At 38.8% G+C, this 21,345-nt stretch overlaps 1 long non-coding RNA gene across 2 annotated transcripts; it reads right to left on the reverse strand.

Moving 5' to 3' along the window:
• Positions 1 to 6,016: 6,016 nt before the first annotated feature.
• On the reverse strand, positions 6,017 to 8,385 carry LOC121881960. 2 transcript variants are annotated; one of them, XR_006091964.1, is made up of 4 exons: positions 8,288 to 8,385; positions 7,914 to 7,988; positions 7,611 to 7,806; positions 6,017 to 7,403 (listed from the first exon to the last, which is right to left on the reverse strand). It is a non-coding gene; the product is annotated as an uncharacterized LOC121881960 (long non-coding RNA). The 2 variants fall into 2 exon arrangements; XR_006091963.1 differs by lacking the exon at positions 6,017 to 7,403 and having other exon boundaries at positions 7,428 to 7,806.
• Positions 8,386 to 21,345: the final 12,960 nt, after the last annotated feature.

Raw genomic sequence — 21,345 nt, forward strand, 5'->3', positions numbered from 1 at the left:
GGACTTAAAAGGCATTAAATAGCAAAATCTATTAAATAAGATCCCACCAGCCTCTATTTTAAAATTTCACAAACTGATCGCTCATCATTTAGAAAATATAATCCATGTTTCTCTATTGTTGATCAAAAGATTTGGACCTGCAGCGATACCAGAGAATGTTTTATGTTATCTTGGACTCTGTTGCTCTTTTTATTTTATGTCTGTATAGATGGTAAATGTCTGCATTAGCTGTATATGATGCTTCTCAGTATTCAGTATCTTGCACAAGGACACTTCAGCATGCAGACAGGAGGAGCTGGGGATCGAATCTTCTCTATTTTTATTACAGCCAAGGATGTAGAGGAGGGTTAAATCAGTAGTTTACACATGCATTTACTCTGACAGTCTGTATATAAAACAGTATTAAACAGAAATTTGTGTATAGAGATAGTCTTTGTGAGGGAAAATGTATTTTTCCGAGAGTTATTCTCATATAGGTGCTTATCTCCCGTATGAAGATCACTGCCTGCAGGCACTTGTTTACCCCGTTTATTTTACATGAATGATGGCAGCACATCCTACATGTCTGCGCATATCTAGTAATTCTCTTTTCAACAAACCACAGCAGCAGTAGCCTTTTAAAAACTGGGACAGACGAAGGCTCACAACATTATATTTAGGTAGAGATACTCAGGCGTGACATTTTAGCTGTGGACAGATGGTCACTGCAGTGCTATAAAAGTAACATCACTTCCTTTTACTTGCAAAAAAATATACACAAGGCCTCATCTTCCCGAGTCAGATCAGACTACTGAGACTGACACCGTGCATCCAAATACACACTCACGATTTATTCCTTCAGTCATAAAGCTTTTGACTTTGTGTCTGCTGTGTTTCAAATCTATGATGCCTGTGTATGATGATCCACATTAACACCGAGGAAGTTATTATTTCAGTCTCTTATGTGTGTTTCCTTGTCTGTTCATAGCAGGTAGTAGAATAATTCAATCCTGTGGAGCGTTCATGTCATGGGGTAAGAAAGATATTATTTGTTTTGGGGGTAAAAAGCTTCACATTTATGAAGCAGGTTATGATTTTGTTAAAGGGGACATATTCTGCTTTTTGTGACTTTGTCATTTTTATTCTGTCATGCTGTCAGATGTTAAACATGGTCAAACTTGAGGTGAACGTACATAAAAATGCTCCCTGAAAGTCAAAAACCAGGGCGTCAACCTGCCCTGATGCTTCGTTTGCAAAGTTACTTTTACTTCCTCCTCGTGATGACATCAGATAGTTCACACATGCCCACAAACGGCCATCTGGTCCGTAGCCTTTGTTGCTAAAGTTGTTAGCATTTTCATCTCACTTCTTTCAGATCGGAAGCTGACCAATCAGAACAGAGCAGGGTCATCGGGAGGCGGGCCTTGAAGAGACAGGAGCTAAAACGGGCTGTTTCAGACAGAGGCTGAACTGAGGGGCTGCATAAAGGACCAGTAGAAGATAAATAAGGAGTTTTTACCTGGAAATCATGCAAACATATCCCAGTAGAGCCCCAGAATGTGCTTGATACATCCCCCTTAATGAATTTTGAACCATCAGGTGACTTATTTCTCCTGGATTTCTTGAATCAAGGGGTGAGTTTAGATTATGTCCATTTCTGCTCAACAGTTTCTCTGCTGTTCAGAATTTGTAAAACACTTTTTTTTAAAAAGTTTTCCTTGATCCAATCTTTACAGAATTAGGTACATAACATGTTTCAATTATTAAAAGAATGACTCCATTATTCACTTGTTTGTTCATACACCATCTTCCAATAATTGGTGAACACCTTTTTGTGAACCTCAATAAAACACACTGTGCAACTGAAACCAGATTTCATATTGAGCAATCATGCAAATGTTTGATGGCATTTCACCTGCATTTTAAATGACTGTAACTGAGAGATGATGGATGTGACTCATTTTAAATTTTGCACATTTTATCCTTGTACAAAGTCTGGATTTAGGTACTCTTCAAAAAAATCAGCTTCACTCTGTAACGTGTATTTTGATGTAGATCCGGATCCAGATACAGATTAAAAATGTATAAATTCTCCCGTCCTGTTGTTCGCACATGCCATAGATGCAGAAGTCTTGTTAGCTATGTGGCAGTCAGACATATCAAGCAGCTGCTGCCATTTGAAAGCCTTCATGCTCATGTTGTGATTGCTGGCAGTTTATCACAGTGAGCCATGTCACTCCAGCTTAGGCGGCTTGCAGGAAGCCCAGGTCGCTGCTTAGCTGGACGGCCTCATGCCTGACTCATTCTGCTGAGTGCACAGCAAGGACACTGTGGAGGAACAGTCCCTGCCAGGCTGCATCACCACATCACTGTTCCTGTTGGGACGAACACAGCTCACGCTCTCTCTCTCTCTGTCTCACAATAGAGCTGTTTTCACTTCACCGTGAGGCTGTCAGCAAGACCGTGGTCACCTCACCCTCAACGTACGACACTGTAAATGAGAACATTAACAGCTAATTTCATTCTAAATAACATGCAGTCAGGAGTATCTGCACACATCAGAAGTAGGGCTCTATGTGTTCTCTGCTATTGCATTTAAATAGCTTTCTTGTTAACATGCAAGCAGTGTAGTTTTGTGGACTTATTTTATTTATCAATTACACTTCAACTGACATTTCAGGCCCTATTTTCCCTAAATAAGGCACAGGTGCAGGTCTGAGTCCTGGCCAACATATTTTTGTAATTTTCCCGACCATCAGCACCAGTGCACTCTGGGCTCAGCCAGGCGCAACGTGGAGGAGAGACTGAATACATGATTAGTGGGAGGAATGCTTTATAAGCAGGTGGGCAGGCGTCAGTAATGACCAATCACACGAGCTCCTCTCATCACCCTTTAAACACAGCAACAGGTGAAACGAGACCCTGAAGTTCCAAAACATACATTCAGGACACCTCAAAATATTAATATACATCAATCAATCCAAACATGCTGACAACGGTAGAATGAAATAAGGCTGATGGTTTCTCATGTGTGCTGCTGCTTATTTTGTGTAAACAATTAATATAAGATAATTAATACATTTCAACTCTGCAGTTCTACTCCCCCTCATTTATGCTTTTAAGTATATAAAATATCCTTAAATAAACTTGCTGGAAATTTGCTGGTCAAGTTCTTTCACTGTCTAGTCAAAACATTTAAATGATGAATGAAGGGATCCACGCTGTGCCAGCTGTGCACAATGTAAGCAGGACTGTGTTTAAACCTGTTTTAAAATGTTCTCATGAACATGTTTTATGGCGTAAAGGATGTTGATGTAGACTTAATCTGTTTAGAGCTCGCACAGCAGCTCCGCTTCACCAGATTACACTCATGTAGATGATATTATTGGTAAATATCTTCCTTAAAAAATAAAATTGTGTTTTGATTCCCACGTCAATCTACCGTGCCGTGCTGTGTGTAGACCGTAGACTGTATAAAAATAAGGTGTAGCCGCGGTGTTTCCTGTTTAACAGCACCGTGCTGTTAGCCTAGCATGCTAAACATATGGATGAGCCAATATGTTTACAGACATCTGCAGATAGAAACAGATGAAAGAGCAACAGAGTTAACAGATAATTAGAATAGTTATAATTGAAATAAGTTCTCTTTTAATATATAAGTATTGTTCTTCCAACTGCATTTATAACCTCACTGTAACACACACAGTCCAGACTTAAACCAGTTTTGACCTGGTCTTATTATAATAAGAGATGCATGAAATAATATTTAAATACAGAAGAATTTATCTTTGCTCCAAGTGGCAACTTCTGACAATAATTAATTCTTGGTTCTGACAGTTTAGCTCTTTAGTCGTGAGCAAAGACGAAGATAAAAGCAAAAGAAAAACATATTTCAGTTTAAATAATGAGCTTCACATTCACCTGCCAGCATATGGAGATGGATTAAGGGCACAAATGTGACTGTGTGGGTGCAAAAAAACAAAAGCTTTGCACTTTCACAGCAAATTATGACCTTTTTTTTTTTTTAAAACATTCAACACTTTCATTAAATTTTACTTCACCTCTCAGTTTGATTGAGAAAGCGCTGCATCCAAGAACTCATTTACAACCAGCTTATTAATCAGCCAATTGTTCTCGTGTTTTGCTTGCGTTTAAACAAGTTAATCTGTGATGGAATGACTTCTTCTTTTGTCGTTACTCATTAGCGGTATTGTTCATTAAATTCGCTGACCTACATCGTCTGACGTCTAGATTCTTCTTGCTTGTGCAGAAATTAATTCATTTATACAGCGTATGACTTTTTAAATGCATAGTTGTATTAGTATTACTGTACTTGTACCACCTAAAACATGTTACAAAAATGTTGTTTTGGACTAACAAGCACACAAATAATGTTTTCTGTTTTGTTACATGCATTATGACAATAATATAACAGAAAAGGTAAATGATACTACTGACAACAGCCGGGAGACGTGATCATAAAGGTCATTCTAAACGCCAAGCTGCTGTGTAATAATTCAAGCGTTTGTATTGTGTCCACCTTTTTCTGTCAGAACAACAAATACAAAACTGTCACTACTCTCTACTGCAAGGTGAAGGCATTTAAATAAAAGGCGAAAGGAGAAACAAATTCATCTACTCCTGCAGAATGATGGATGATCCGAAAACAAAATCCCATTTTAATGGTAAATAAATGAAACAACACATTTACAGCGTTTGCTGTTTTTCTCAAGTTTGACAACCACAGTTTACAATTCTAAATTATTATTCCCAGCCATTACCCTCGGAAACTGAAAGGCATTGAAAAGCTTGACACACGGTGAAGAAGAAGAAGAAGAAGAAGAAGAAGAAGAAGAAGACACAAGGAGTCTCTCAAAAGAAAAAGGAAAAAAAAGAAAGGTAGCTGGAGTGCCAGCAGCTGTGCCGTGCTCCATTGTGTTGAAAGCTTGATGAAAACAGTGCTGCTCTTGACTACCAATCTACCACCCTTGGGAAGGGGAGCAGATTTTGAATGAGCTTGATATCCACTGAATGAGAAATAAATGCCTCTCTTAAGTACCTGTCAGCAATGCGAGCAGAGCAGCAGCTGTGTTACGCTTCACTCAAAGCTTTTTTTTTTGGAAGCATCTTTGGCTGAATGCAGGGGGATGTAGAGGTTATTGAATGAGCTCATATAAAAGTTAATGCTCACATAAATACGTAACAGATTACATTTTCATTTGACATTTGGCTGACACTCTAATGTAGAGGAATTTAAAGTGAGCAGAGCACAAGAATAACCTTCAATTGCAACTTTACCCACAAATACAAATAAAAATCAGGATGTTATGTAGATAAAAAAAAACACATTTCACCTTTTTAATGGTGGAAAGAAAATAGTGGGTAAACTTCCTGGCATTAGTCATTTAATGAAATTCAGTGTACAGTCTCACTTTGAGCTAAATGCTTTGTGCTCATAATAACCGTGTTTCCATTAGAATCACAGGAGAATTTTTAACAAACCTTTGAAATGTTGCAAAAAGGAAAATTCAGATTAGGTGCGTTTCCATCAACTGTTAAAAGCGAATAATCTAGGTTATGCAATACATAGTTTCGTCAGCAGATGGCGGTATGGGTTGAATAGTAGAAGACGCAGACGCTGCCAACTGGAAACAAAACAAATTACATATTAGTTATATACATGGATGTATTATAAGAGCTGGATACCGGACTAAAAATGGCGCCCATTCAGTCCTATAGGAACTGCTCGCCTGGCGCATACGCCAAAAAAGGTTTCTAGCTGCGGGTTTCCATATCGCTTTTCTCGGCTCGAAGAAAGTTTTACAAACATAAAACCTCCATGGATCAAAAGTTCATAATAGAAAGAGTCATAATTGACGTTGTTTGCAGTTCGAGGCGTCTTGTCAACAGTTTTACAGACGTCTCTTTTATAATGGTGGTCTACGGGGGAAATGCTTTTTGGGTCGCAGGGGGATTTTTCGCTGCAATACCGCGAGTGGCCACTGCGCCGTATCCAGCTCTTATTATACATCCATGGTTATATATAATAAGTTATATTGCCTTGACGAGAGATAAATAGAGAGAGGTCTTCAGGAATTTGAAAGGAGGTTGTAATTGTTTATTGGCCGTGCTTTATGCCATCCGGAGACGCAGACAAAGAAAAGTAATGATTCTAATGCAGTAAGGGAGAGACAGCACACACGAGTCCTGGGAGGTCATAGGTCACATCCAGCCTTTGACTGCGACATTTCAGAATGTCAGAAGACGCCAAAAGCAGAAACAGCTGATCAGTCATGTGAGTTAAACGTTCACTACGTCATTATTTATTCCAGAAATGCGTTTCCATTATCCATTTTGTGAATAAACTCTTTTGAAACATTTGCTAGCGTAAAAACATTTTGTGAAATTGAGGAAGTTTCTTCTAATTCTGATGTTTCCATTAAGGTTTTTTAATGTGATATTTCAAAATGCATATAAAAATAGGTTAATGGAAACACGGCTAACAGCACTGTTAATAAGCTGTGTACTAATGTGTATTTAATGTGTATTTATATAATTCTTTTACTTATGTTTCTGAAACTCTTAATATATTTTTGGGAATCGTATATTTTTGGTAGTTACTGGTTTATTCTACAAGTGTTTTTGGTCCAGAAGAAACAGAATTTCATTTCAATGGATGTGAGTTGAGAGATGACGATAAAGTAATGTTGAATCTTGAAGCTGACTTTTAGCAAGTTTTACATCTTTTTTTTTCATTTCCACCATCTCGGTTTAGCATGTTAGCATGCTAATATTTGCTAATTAGAACTAAACACAAAGGACAGTTGAGGCTGATGGGAATGTCGTTAGTTTCATGAAATGTCTGGATCACCAAAGTCATTCATTCATTACTTTCATTCATCCTGAGGGGGGCATGAAGGTCTGTACCAAATTTTATGGCAATCCATCCAACTGCATTTGGGATATTTCAGTCTGGACCAAACTGGTGCTGGCAGGCCGACAGACTGGTCGCCTTCCAACTGCTCAGAGCAGTTGGAAGACAGGAAATGGCTGGTTGGAAAGAAACAGTCTGGCTCATAATTCAGTTTAAAATGGTGAGTTGTTTTTACATTTTGCTTTTTGTACAGATGAAACAAAGGACATATAATGTGTTGATTGATGAGCTTTACAGGTGCCGGTAGCCTCATCTTTTTGGTAGCAGTGGCTAGCTAGATGTTTAACTCTGTTTCCAGTCTATGTGCTAAACTAAACTAAGCTAACCTAAGCAGCTGCTGGCTTTTGCCTTCAGGGACCAGTATACGTCAGAAGTGCTTGTCTGACGGCTGGAAAGCTTCAGTTTTCTGACGTCAGATTAGAGGTAATTTCTGTAGTCTTCGAAACAAATGATCCAACATTCAGACCCTCTTCACGCCATGATTGGTCAGCTGTGTAAAGATGAGAAAAGAGCCAGAACTTCTCTCTCCAGCTCTCCTTTTTCATTCACATCACAACTTCTCCAACTCCAACTTAAGTGGGCCAAAGATCATTTGACCTGTTAAAACAAACTTTAGTCATGATATCTAATATTTGAGTGTCTGAAGTCTGTGATGCCAGAGGACATTTATATCTCCCCTGCTGATTCTCTGCCGCACCTGAACTGCAAACTGGTCTTTTGCCTTCGGCCTGATTTTCTGCGAGTGACACACCTGCTCAGCTGGACTGAGGTCAGGTGAATGACAATGCCAGTGGAGAACATCCCACTGCTGGGTCATAAAAAACTCCCCGGCTGTATTTGCTGTATATTTAGGATGATCCTCCTCCTGCATTGTCCTACAGTTGGCAGACTGCCTGAAAAAGGGAGATACAGTTGCTTCACTGTTCACCCAATATGGATGTAAACACAATAAAACTACTTAAAGTCACTTTCTAAATGATGGACTGTGTTCTCTACTTACCAGCTGCTAGTTTCCTCCTGGTTGTTTCCAGGTTATCCTGGTGCAGTCATAGGGTGAGTTTATGCAATAGAGGACCTATTGTTAAACAGGGACAAATGACATTTATTTGTAGTCAAACACAAACACATTGCTGGTAATATACACATTTGTGAACACAAAGACCACACTAGAGCTTAATAAACCAAAAATACATGTCAAACACTTCTAATCATTACATATATGGCTGAAGAGGGTCCAGTTAACTCACTTCTACCATATATGTAAACATTTCACTCAGACTTAGATGATCAAATATCCAAATAAGGTGCAAATGACACAGAATGAAAGCTGTGAAACATCCAATCACAACACAATATTCACAGCATTAAACCTACCTTTGGACAAGCAGTCGTACCGTAGATGTTAGTCTCATGTGACACATAGTTTGGCTAACAAGTGAGCCTGGGAAGCTAACGTTAGCTGCTTCCCTGCTAGCCTCACACTGAAAGGTTGGTTTTGGAGTGAAAGCACAATAAATACAACGTTACACAATGAAAGGTATGAAACATCCAATACACAACACAATATAGCATTAAGTCTACCCCTAAATCTAGAAATTGGTCATTTGATTGCAAATCTGCGGGCACGGTTAACAGATCTGTTCTCATGGATTATGAATCCGAGAGCTCGGTTTATAAACCGAAAGTACAGATTTACACATGGATTTATATTTCTCAGCTCATCCCACGGGGGCACTGTGAAAGTCTGGATACCTCTTATTCAGGATTTGTCTCAAAGGGAGAGTTTCCTCTTATTAGCGTGCTGATACAGTATTCATTAAGAATACAGTGTCATTTGTGTGCACATGTGCCAAACGCCTGTTTTCTCCTTCTGTTACTGCCGTTACAATCCCACCATGCCTGTCCCCTCTTCATCCTCCTCCCCTCCTCTTGTCTCTTAATCCTTCTCTCCTCCACTTCTTCCTCCTTCTGTCTCTCTCTCAATATTTTGCATACATCTCTTGACCCTCCTCCTCCTCCTCCTCCTCCTTTCCCTCATCAGTATTCATGACAGTGTGGCCTATCTATCCCAATGAAATGCTGTTGCATTTAGTAATGTTGCAGGGCTTCACCCATCACATTCCCTGCTAATTTTGGATCATTATGATGAAAAATCACCAAGGCTTCCCTGGAGCCTCTGTGTGTGTGTGTGTGTGTGTTGTGTGTGTGTGTGTGTGTGTGTGTGTGTGTGTGTGTGTGTTGTACCTTAAAACATATAAATGATCCCTTATCTTCAGATTAAGTGTATATACAAGCTGAAGAGCTTATCCAAATACACTGAATGTAAAATATGAGAGTATCACAGGACTCTGCAAAAGTTTTAGGCACTAAGAGTAAAGTGAGGATGTTTTCAAAAATAATGTCATGAATAGTTTTTATTGATCAGTTAACTTGATCCAAAGTTGATTAAACAGCAGGAAGTGAATCAATATGTTGATGTGAGCAGCTTTGCCTTTAAACCAGCAGCAGTTCTCAGTGTTTCAGGCACTCGGCAGGTCGGTTGTTCCTACGTCTTCGTCTGTGTCTTCATGTTAATCCCAGACTGACTCCATGATGTTGAGATCAGAGACCATCTGCTGCAGGACTGAAGATTGTTCTTCAGGACTCTGGATGGATGTTTGGGCCTAAAATGCACAGTACTGTATATAATCTGGTCAAATTAATATAATAATTTCTTGTGTTAAGTGTTGTAGCCATGACAGAAATGGTAACGTCAGTCTGTTGGACCAACAGTTTGGTCCAGAGTGAAATATCTCAACAACTGTCAGATGAAATGTTATCAGATTTGTTCCAGACATATCTGGTCCCCAGATAATGAATCCTGAAATCCTGCTAGTTCTCCAATCTCAATGATGCAATCCAATCCAATCTGACTGTTGCATCAGCCTGACACTGAAATGACAGCTGACAGCAGCAGAGAGAGAGAGAGGAATAGTTTTAAAAGTTTGACAGCAACGAGATGATTGGCTCACAGAGGTCACGGCGAAATCTGATTGGTTTAATGAAGACGTGAACATCCTCAGTCAGCTGATTAAGATAGACAGAGGATGAATAAATGGATGAGCATGAAGAAAGCCTCCTGATTGAACACATAAATTATTAAAGTAACGCAGAGAGTACACACAATCAAAACAACAGCAGCAAGATACAAAGTACACAACAGTCAGCTGAGTCAGGAAGTAACCCAAGGTCCACTTTGTCAAGAGCTTTCACCACATCCAATGGTCTTCATCAGTGGAAGGAGTTTCCTGCCGTCACGTGACCTCATTATGGAACAACAGCTGACAGCCGAACCGTCAATATATTCTGCTTCATTCACTGAGAGTTATCACAGCCGCTCACAGGTCTATTGTGTATTGTCCACCGTTAGCCTGCTTGCAGTCAATCTTTACAGGTCAGTAGAATTCAATAGAAAAATAAGTAAACACACACACACACACACACACACACACACACACACACACACACACACACACCGGCCCTTTGTGGCGACATCGCTGACTAAGCCGATGTGTCTTTTTTACAGCTTGTTTATTGGTTTAACATGCTGACTCCGCATCTTGCAGCCAAAAATGAAATAATTGTAACGCAATATGTAAAACCTTTAACAGTAAACTTCAGTGTCCATATATTGTATTATAGCTATAAAACCGTATTAATAACAACTGCAGAAGCTCTTCTGTCAATCACAGGTACAGTATGAAGTCTGTCACCGTGCACAAAAATGCAGGAAATAAGAGTTTTAAAGACTTATGGGAGAAAAGGGTTGTACTGCATTTTTTAAACATTAATAATCTTTTTACATGTCCAGAATCATTGTTGATAAGTCGCAGTTTGCAGGGATAATCGTTTTATAAACAGGGTCACCGGGGATTGTATTGTTATCAGCAGCACATGACGGTCATATTATGGATTATTCAGAACAGGCTGATCACAACGGTCAATCTTTTTAATCGTCATCCAATTTGACCTTCAAATCTTTCAATTTTATCAGCTTTTCTAAAAAAAAAAAAAAACCCTCCCGATCAATCCGGCACCATTTCACGCTTGATTTAACACGGATTTCAAAAAAAATGAGAGCAGACTGTATGATGATGGGAACATTTTCCATTTGTGATAAAAACTCTTAAAATGTGGCTTTTATTTGGTAAACTATATAAAGCTTAAAGTCCTCCTCGACTCAAAAACATGTTTTTCTTCTTGTTCTCTGTGCTGAATGATGTTTGTTTTCATTCATCTGTTGAAGGAGGAAAGTTTCTCTGAGCTCATTAAAAATATAATTTTAAGGGGCGGGTCTACGAGCAGGATTTATGACATCACAACTAGTTTGGAGCCAATCGTGGTCCAATATTCAACGTACACAAGTGGAAACTTGAAGCCTCCAGAGCACAAACACTGAGGATGAACTTTAGGAGACATCTGGTGTCCAACAGTTAAACTCTTTAATGAGGGAGAAGGAGTAGAAGCCATTTTAGGGATTTTAAAGTGACAATTATACTTTTTTTTCTGGAAAAACCATATCAGACACACATTATTGTTCTGAGCAGAGTATTTTTTTAAATATCTTAATAACTGTCAGGAGGGGATCTTTAAAGAGTTTGCACACAAAGTCAGAATTTATCAAACGTTTAATTTAAAATCCATCAGATAAATGAACAGAGACTTTGCACCGGTTTGTGTTCGCATTACAAAATAAAATGCAGCCCTCAAGAAATAACAGTGTCGAAGAAAAGAGGAGAATTTTTACAGGTGATACTGGAGATCTTTAGCATGTCGGGAGACTGGTTTCATACATTATTAAAAATGTTGAACCAATTACTGTAAACCAGTTTATCCCAAACAACAGCTGACAGCACAGATACATATACAACATGTTGCCGGGGGGAAACATGATGCCTCTGCTACAGTTATAATCTTCAGTCATACATAATCCATTTTTTCTAACCTTTTATGGTTGGAAAAGACAGAAAATCAAGTGTTTCAAAACCATTTATGACAAAAAACAGTTTCAGATTTGGTGTGTAGACATGACGGATTACACTTGAGGTTGTATTAAACGCACAATATGTCATTTCAGCCGCTAGGGGTCTCAATCAAAACAATAACAAAAGACGGAGTGTGATGACGGTGTGAAGTAGTACGGGATCATGGGAGTTGTTGTCTTCGTTGTTAAATAACCAGTTTCACCGGGATAGGATTACTCCAGTGTTCATCGTTCAGGATGTTTTTACCTGCAGAGGTCTCCTCCTCTCCAGAACAAACGGACCCGGAGATTACAGGTAAAAACACTGAATAAAGCTGTTTCACCTAAAAAATCAGTGTTTCTCCGACGATGTTTGGTGACCATCGGACGTCCTGGAGGGGCTGTTAGCTGAGCTGCTGCTAACACTTGTTCAGTTTATTTCTCTGATAACTTAAGATCCAGACGTCCAACGACTAAAATCCTTCTTCCGGCTAAAAGATATAGTTAAAAATGACCTACATTTATCATGAAAATGTGGCTTAAAACTGAATAAAAGTCAATTTATAACAGTTTGTGTGGAACAACCACAACGCCGATGTATTATCTTGTATGTGTGTAAGTTACTCTTTGGTAGACGCCATTGTAGCGGACAAACACAGCGCCGCCGTATGCATCTGGTGCGTGTTTACTCTTTGGTAGAGGAGGTATGACGCCATCGACAGGCAACCAAATGAAACGGTCCGTTACTTTGATTAAATTACAGATTTCTCTGGGTTTGAACATTGTTGGAAACATTTGGGATAATGTAAGTACACAACTCAACAACATATATAACATAGGTCTAGTTGTTTTTACACGTTTTAATGTGGAATAATTACATATTATGGCTTTAAATCTGGAATTTCCAAACAGAAATGAGAGACTTGTTGTCCAGAGTCTCCAGTATAGAAACCTCCTTCAGCAGCTGGATTCTCCTCTTCATCCTCTACTGATGCTGCACAGCATGTGATCACATGTGATGCGCACATAGACCAATGATCTCCAGTGCTTTGAAGAACAGACATCTACTTTGACTCTTTCATATGTTTTCTGAATTAACACAGCGGGTCTTTTTGCATCTTGTTGTAATTCACTGCATCCCATAAAGATGTTTGGCACACGACTCGATATCAGACGGAGCGGATCCGTTTCCTGGCGAAGATGTCTTGTTTATCAGGTGTAATCGGTGCTTTAATCCTAACGTGACATCCATCACTTGCGCCAGAGCAGTGAACTAAATCCTGCAAGGCCAGCCAAGTGTGCAAAGCTTTGTCTGATACATCAGTGTAGCCGCTGTCAATGGATGATGGATGATGTGGTTCTTGAGGCCGAGTAGCTGGGCTCCATCTCTGTGTATTACCTCATGTACACAAGTGTTGAGGAAACCAACAACACACAACAAGCTGCACTGTAAGCTGGACGATGTGTAAACCAGGATATGAACACAGCCGTGTCGTCCCTGGAAGATCAGTGGAAGCTTAGTCCAAGATCTTGTGCTAAATTAATAAAACTATTCATGTGTTTGTGCAGATTGATAACAAAATAAGTAAATATTTAATGCTAAATTCAGGAATCTGATACAAGAAACATGAGACAGCAACTTGAGACAAACAGTTCTCTGTATCCTTGTAATGTATTATGAACAATTCATACCACACTACGTTTTATATACAGAACAATGTGAGCCTTCTGGCATGGAGCAACCTTGACTGGTTTCCAAATGGAACCTGAAATACCAAAGAATACATGAATACATGAAAATACATGAAGACAATGGGACTCTACCTCTGTGCCAATGGGAACCTTTTCAGTTTGAATGCACACACACACACACACACACACACACACACACACACACACACACACACACACACATTATTGCAGAATCATGTGCAGACTTGCAACGGACACATGATTTTGGACCGTGTGTCTGTGCAGGCCTGCGGCAAGAAAGAAGTCATTTGAATGGCTGAGTAATTCATGGGGACTGTTGGCTGAGGCAGCAGAAGTCCTTGAGCGTAAAGCTGTGGATGAGCTCCGAGCTGGAGATGCTGTGGTCTTTCCAGTTTTTTTAATACGACTTCAGTTAGCTCAGTGGAGTAATACCAGTAGGATGGTTCGGATTAGCCGACGAACACAAGAGAAAAAACAACACAGATGCAAAAGGATTAAGAAATAAACACAAAATCTACAAGACAGAAGCTTTATAAACCTTTTCTTAAATGCAACATTATTTAAATTATCTTGATTATCAGTGCTGGAATCCAATCAGTGAGCTGAACTCAACATCAAATCTATTATCAATATTCTTTACAATCAATGATCTGACGACTAATCAGTTAATACTTTCTGCTTCATGAAATCATAGTAGATGAGTTGCAGCGATTGTAGAGATGCTCAGTTTGGCCTGATGTGGTTTGAATCTCACGTTATTTATGTTTTTTATTCATTTATTTATGATTAAATGCACAGATCACCACTAGTGTTTGTTATATTTCTTGTTCTACCACTCAGTAGATATTTGTTGGGTTTTTTTTTACTTCCAAGTTTTTCTATCATAAAATAAAACTTTTGAAGCAGTTGGTTTAGTCATTTCTCTAAAATACACTTCAGATTCAGACCACGATTCTTTGAGTGACTCATTAACTCATTTTGTGCAGTAAAGCAAAGTAAATTTGCGCCATGAAGCAGATATATATGTCCAATCTAATCAGTTAGTTGATCGTCAGATGACAGAAAATATTAAGTAAAGTAAATATGCCAAACATTTGCTGCTTACAGCTTCTCAGATGTGATTATTTACTGCTTTTCTCTATTTTATAGTTTTGAAAATTGAATATCATTGTGTTTTATGCTGATATTTTATGATATTTTATGAACTAACAGATAAGAAGAAGAAGAAACTAATCAGTAATTAGTTGCAGCTCTTGTCTGATCACTTGGTGGTATAAAGTGTAAAAACAGTGTAGATGCTGCTGTTCCTTTGAGTGATGTTCTTGTTGGTTTAATGTTGCTACTAATGTGCTAATAACTTATTCACAATAAAAAACGACCTGACATTTTAATGTATTTAACACAGAGAAAAAATAAGAAGTGTGAATCTCCCTTTTCAACAGTTTTTAGTGGGATTGGGGGAAAGAAGCTAATAAAAAAAAAAAAGAAATGTTCCTCCACAAAACTCTGTCCTTGTCATTTACAAGCCCGCGCTGCAGGTCCTGATTCATGGGGCGGTGATGGAAAGTGATGCTGGGATCGTTAGCTGTGTGTATGTGTGTGTCTGCTAATCGCCTAATAATTGGATGTGATGGCAGAACGTAGGCTGTGATGATGAATTACCGGCTGCCGAGCTCTGAGCACAGCAGGTAGGTGGCAGATGCTGCAGGTGCTGAGTTAGTGTGTGTGTGTGTGTGTGTGTGTGTGTGGTTTCATACACAGACATATGTTAAAGTCACATACTTGCGTGGATGAAGAATTTGCCTACATGCTTTCATTCCTTATAGAAAGGACTTGCATACCAAATTAAAACATACTGTAAGATGGAGGAGGATCAACTGGAGCCTTAGGGGAGACACACACACACACACACATACTAGTAAACCAGTCACATGGGGAAACCATTGAAACAGAGCTTATATAGAAGCAGCCCACCGTGCAGAGGAGATCTGCTGGCGGCTCACTGTGGAGACTGCTGCAGGAAGCTTGTCTAATCTACTCTCTCTGTGAAGTAGCAGTCACACTGGTTCAGTCGGTGTTTCAGAGCTTGAAAGGAAACGGATTCCTGCCGTTTTCCTTTGTTCTTTCTATTGTCATTTTCATTTCATTGTCAGTGCCGAGTTTCCTCCACGTATAGAGTTGTCATTCCGGGGAGTCGAGCTCAATAAAACTGATGAGAACGGCACTCGACTCAGCACAGAATTGGAAGGATTTATTCCACCAAAATCTCTCAATGACTTCCTAATCAGGATTTACCCTTTACAGTCTAGGAAAAGACTGCCTGAAGAAGCAAAAAATCTCACCACAGAAATATATATATATACCTTAAAGCTACTCACTTATATGTAAAAGTAAACCCATTTTATCTGCTTAACTGACGCACTGAGACACACTAATTGAAACGCTGTATTAACCTTATTCTGTTTATCCTATTAACCCCGTTCTATAAGTCTTTAAGTGTTTCCTAAACAGCAGCGACAACACGATCACTGGCTCGAGGAACTAAAAGGAACTTCGACAGCATGGGAAAGTGTCAGAGAAGATTAATTCGGGAAGAAATATCAGAAAGAACATGAGAAAAGAGCTTCAATATTGAACTTTTGCCAAAATTTTTACAAATGTGTTTTTAGACAGTTGCTTGTTTGTTTAGAAGAACAGAATATTTTACTTCCTCAGACGTCAGCCAGACTGCCAACATGAAATATGAGATAAAAATCACAGTTTGGTTGACCTGACATCCCTGTCTTATAACAATTATTTTGTTTTCCTAATTATACCTTGATGGAAGACATAAGAGCAATGCTTTCGCCATCATGCAGACACATTTATGGTTAGGAAGCACAGACGTGACTGACCAGGGTTTGCATCCTGAGACAACAGGCCATGAAAACTCTCTGATGAAGGTCAGGAAAAGATTGTGGTTTCGGTTACTGCACAGTAACCTTTCAGCACATCCTCTAGAGTATAACACACCCGCTTCTCACTGCACATGCTGAGAAGTACGAGTATTTGACCATTAAATCCTTGAATTTTCAATCTTAAATGTTAATAGAATAAAGTGTTGATGTCAGTGTTTTTTTTAATATTTAATCAATACTAGAATCTTTACCTAAGGGGATGCTTTGAGTATCAGCATTTTTAGATTCACCAGTTAAATTAAAGGGACATTATCAAGCACATTTCCAGGTCTAAGTTATTTATCTTCTACTGGTCCTTTATGCAGCCCCTCAGTTCAGCCCCTGTCTGAAACAGGCCGTTTTAGCTCCTGTCTCTTTAAGGCCCCGCCCCCTGATGAGCCCACTCTGCTCTGATTGGTCAGCTTCAGGAACCTTCCTCTGGCTCCGGAGGCTACGTAAACAAACAGTAGTAGTATTTTACTTCTTTTTTTTTCATTCTTTACTCAAAATGTCGACTTCTCTAATACATCCATATGTGTTGGAGCCCAAATCTGATATGAAACATGTAAGTGGATGACATGAACTGACCATGGAAACACCTTAGCAACAAAGGCAAAGGAGGAGGTAGAGGTAACATTGCAAAGCATCCAGAGGTTGAAGCCCTGGTTTTTGACTTGCAGGGAGCATTTTACACATTCACCTCAAGTTTTGGAACTTTAACCATGTTCAGCATGACCACCCGATGTCATAACAGTATAAAAGTCACATAAAATCACAAAAAGCATGATATGTCCCCTTTAATTAACAATTACCTCATTATATTTAGTAGCATATACATAATTTCCAGGGAACAGGGGTTGACCTGAACATAACCCTTACACATATGCAATCAGGATCTAGACGTTGCTTCATTTTAAGGGCTCACAAGCCAAAGAAGTTGCGAACTACTCACCTAAAGTGATGACAGTGCTTCCTTTTCAGTTTTCTGTACACTGCACACACAAAATCTTTAACTCTGCTCAGTAGGCTCTTATCAAACTCAAAGCAATGATGTGTGTAATTATCCTATTCTAGCATTTATTAAATTGTACTGTATCTGCCTAAGGGCTCCGATACTTAACTTGTTTTTGATTGGTACAAAAAAAATATCATTTGTGTGAGCCAGCTGCATGTTCAGCTTCACAGCATTTTAAAGGATCACATTATTTCACACAATTTCAGGAGACTGGGTTTAAATGAAATGTATATTCGACTCTCATCGCTGCAGAAACCGATTATCCTCCCTGTTAAGGGTTAGGAAGTAAAATCACATCTGAAAGTCTTCGCTGTGAATGTGTTGCACTGTTGCAGATGTGCTTGCCTGCTGTCATGGCATACAAATGTAAAATGATTTGGAACTTGCCTCAGGACAAGATTTGGGATGGAGTACATCTTACCAATGAAAGGAAAGTAGAGAGAAGGATCCCTGAAGCTCAGGCAGGACTCGCTGGTGGATTGTCAAGGACCTCTTAACTCCGACCTGCTATTCGCACTGAGCAGCTTTGGAGAGCCGCAGTTTTCACACTTCTTCCCTGGAGAGACTCCTGGTCAACACGTGTGCTTCCACTGCAGTAACCCAGACGACTTTCATAATATTTTATTCATTTATTTGAGAATTAGTGAAAGTAGTTATTGGTCAAATATTTTTGGCTGAAGGGAATTGTTACCTGTGTTTACAGATGGATTCATAGGTCAGTTTACACCAGACGAGCCCAGATGTCAAGACTGTGTGATAGCAAAGGTAGAAAAGATATTTACTCTCTGCCAGGAAATGTCAATCAGATATGAAATAGGTAGAATTCAGACAGAGGAAAAAATATAGATATCCGCTCAAAAGCTTAACAGAATCCCTCATAAACTGAAGATGATGTTTGTTCCTTCTGCAATGCGAGTGAAGATTCTTGTTGGGGGTTTCTGTGGCTCAACCAGGATTAATGGTTTAGGTTTCTTTCTTCCTGACAATAAAGGGTTGTATATATGACCAGCGTTTGATAGATATGAGTTTGAGAAGGTTGAAACTGATACAGATATTTGTTCTTTGATGCTGCTGATAGTGAATTTTTTTCAGTATCCTGAGATTTTACTTTTTTTTTTTTAAACATGTAGACCAACATTGGATACTAGTGAAAACCTCATTAATGAAATAGTTTCATTATTATTGTTATTTCACTTATTTTTTCATCTTTATATTTGGCTGGTTTTGCTTTTTCTTGTTTTATTGATCGATTAAAATTTTAAATTGTATTTGTTTTCCAGTAGGACTAGCGTTAACAGGGATCCAAATAAATAATAAAGAATTAGTAGCAGTCTAAAAAATGAAATGCTGGTTTTAGAAAAAAAATATGTAATACTACTAATAATGATCTTTGTTTACGTAGCACCTTTCTAGATAGAAGATTGTAAAGTGCTTTACAGAGACATTAAGACCCTTCAAAAAAAATACAGCATATACTGCAGTTTACAAGATAAAAAGTAAATCACAAAAAACAATAAAAAGACAGTTTGAAAGAAAGGTCTTTCAGGTGATAATCCTTAAGATTTTCATGAAATAAAACCCTTTTTATATAATATTTATGATTGTTTTTTTAAGCAATATCCATTCAATGTATTTACATTTTAACTGCCTCTCTATACAGTAGTTTTCATGTTGAGCGTCGACCTTCACTGTAAAGCTCACCTAAAGCTGTATTAAGTTACTGCTGATGCAAACCCAACATTTCCCGACTGCTGCCTGTCCACATTTAAAGCACTGGAGCAGCTTTTATTATGAAGCAGTAACAGGAAACACAATATTTGTCATTGAGGTTAGCACTGACAGTGATTGTTCATCAAAACTTCATCAAAAACACAAGATTTGGCCACATTAATTGCGTCTTTTGTCAGCGAAAATCAGATCGTAGTTGTTCATGACATGATGGAAAAAGGCTGATTACTTTGGTTGTTAGTTAGTTGCTCTTCTGTTGAAGAGTGTTTCCTGCCCCCCCCAGAATTCTGGGCCTTGTAGTATTAAACTGTACTTGCTGTTACCATGGTAACCACAGGTGTCTCCAAATCAACCAGGTCTAAAATCTTAAGGAATACAACTTTCATAGAGTCTTAGTTGGCACAATTAGAAGGAGATCAATCATATCAGAGATACATCACAATGATTGGACAATGAACACAATCTGATTTTAACACAGGAGACAACTGTTTGTTGTCTTGTCATGGTGAATATTATTATAACCACGATGACGAAGGCCCCGTAATTTTAACCAGGTAGTTATTTTGACCAAAACCGTTTCCCAAACTCTAACCAAGTTGGTTTTGCGCCTAAAGCTAACTAAACCCTTAACCAAAGCGCTGTAAGATCAGAAAACATTTATTTCTGACATATTATTTGTTGTTCTGCAGGGACAACAACGTACTTTGATGTTTAATTTGGAGGACATGGTGGCAACCCTGCACATGACGGTACATGAGGTATAGATGACAGATGGATGGCAGTACAAATAATTAAACAAGCATTGCAATATATGCTGTATACTTCTGTTTTTTCTCATTAGAAAATGCATGACACTCTGATATCTTTGTTGCATACAGTTCTACTCAAAAATAAAACAGATTGATCAAAGCCAATTTTACTTTTATTATTTATATTATCAGATTTTCTTCCTTCATTTCAGGAAAACAGATGTTTGTCTTCTCTGGACAGGATGTCCCAGCAGGGGCATTATGGGAAATAGGATCAGGAGGGAAGGGGGGGGGGGGGGGGGGGGGGGTAACAACATTTACGTTTGGCACGACTCCAGGAATCACTAACCAATCACATAAATGTAAGAACAGGCTGGAACATCTTATCTATTTCTCTTAACTTTCTTCCTCTTGGATTATCCAGTAAAAGAAAAAGTACCTGAAAGATAAAAAAGAGTCAAAGGATAGCACATACATGCTGAACTATTAATAAATATTTTAATACTGGACACTTGTTATTTTGTTCCAGTAATGTTCACCCTCCTTTCAGCCTCCTGACATATACTGTACACCACTGGTAATTAACATATTTTTCTTGCTCTTATTAAAGAATTCCAAAATAATTTGATTTCAGGAACGCAGAGAAGGGATTGCAGGGGAGCTACAAGTCTCAACCCAATTAGTGACCTTGTTCACTGAGCACATCTTTCCTTTTTTTTTTTCATCCTGTCTTCATCACACAGTCTATTCACTACCGCCGCTCATACCCCTCCACCCCCTAAACCCTTTCTTTTCTTCTCCGCTGGACTCTCTATTCTCTCACTTCTCTCTCCTGTTTCTCTCTTTTTCTCTCTCCGCACAAATGAGTCCATTTTGCCCGGGGGGATGAGACCACGGCGGTTAAATCAGATTGGGGCGAGGTTATATTTGGACTGTGGCGAGAGAGAGAGAGAGAGTAAGAGAGAGCAAGAGAGAGAGAGAGAGAGAGAGAGAGAGGCATCAAACAGCTGGGTGATGACTGCATGGCCTATTTTACATCAGCAAATTGGCTGACAGTGGAATCCCAGGGCACATTGAGCTGACAATATTAGTAATATTAGTTTAATAAAAACCCCAAACTCATTTGAAGCTGCCTCACTAATTACCATTAACACACATGAATATGGAGATCCGACACTGAACCATGACGATGATATAAGCAAAACTGGAGATTGAATTGTGACTTCCAGTCAGAATTACCAATATAAAAAAAATATGACTTAAATATTAATTTATACTTGATTTAAACT

The sequence above is a fragment of the Thunnus maccoyii genome, chromosome 17, assembly GCF_910596095.1.
Source record: "Thunnus maccoyii chromosome 17, fThuMac1.1, whole genome shotgun sequence".
Taxonomy (NCBI): domain Eukaryota; kingdom Metazoa; phylum Chordata; class Actinopteri; order Scombriformes; family Scombridae; genus Thunnus; species Thunnus maccoyii.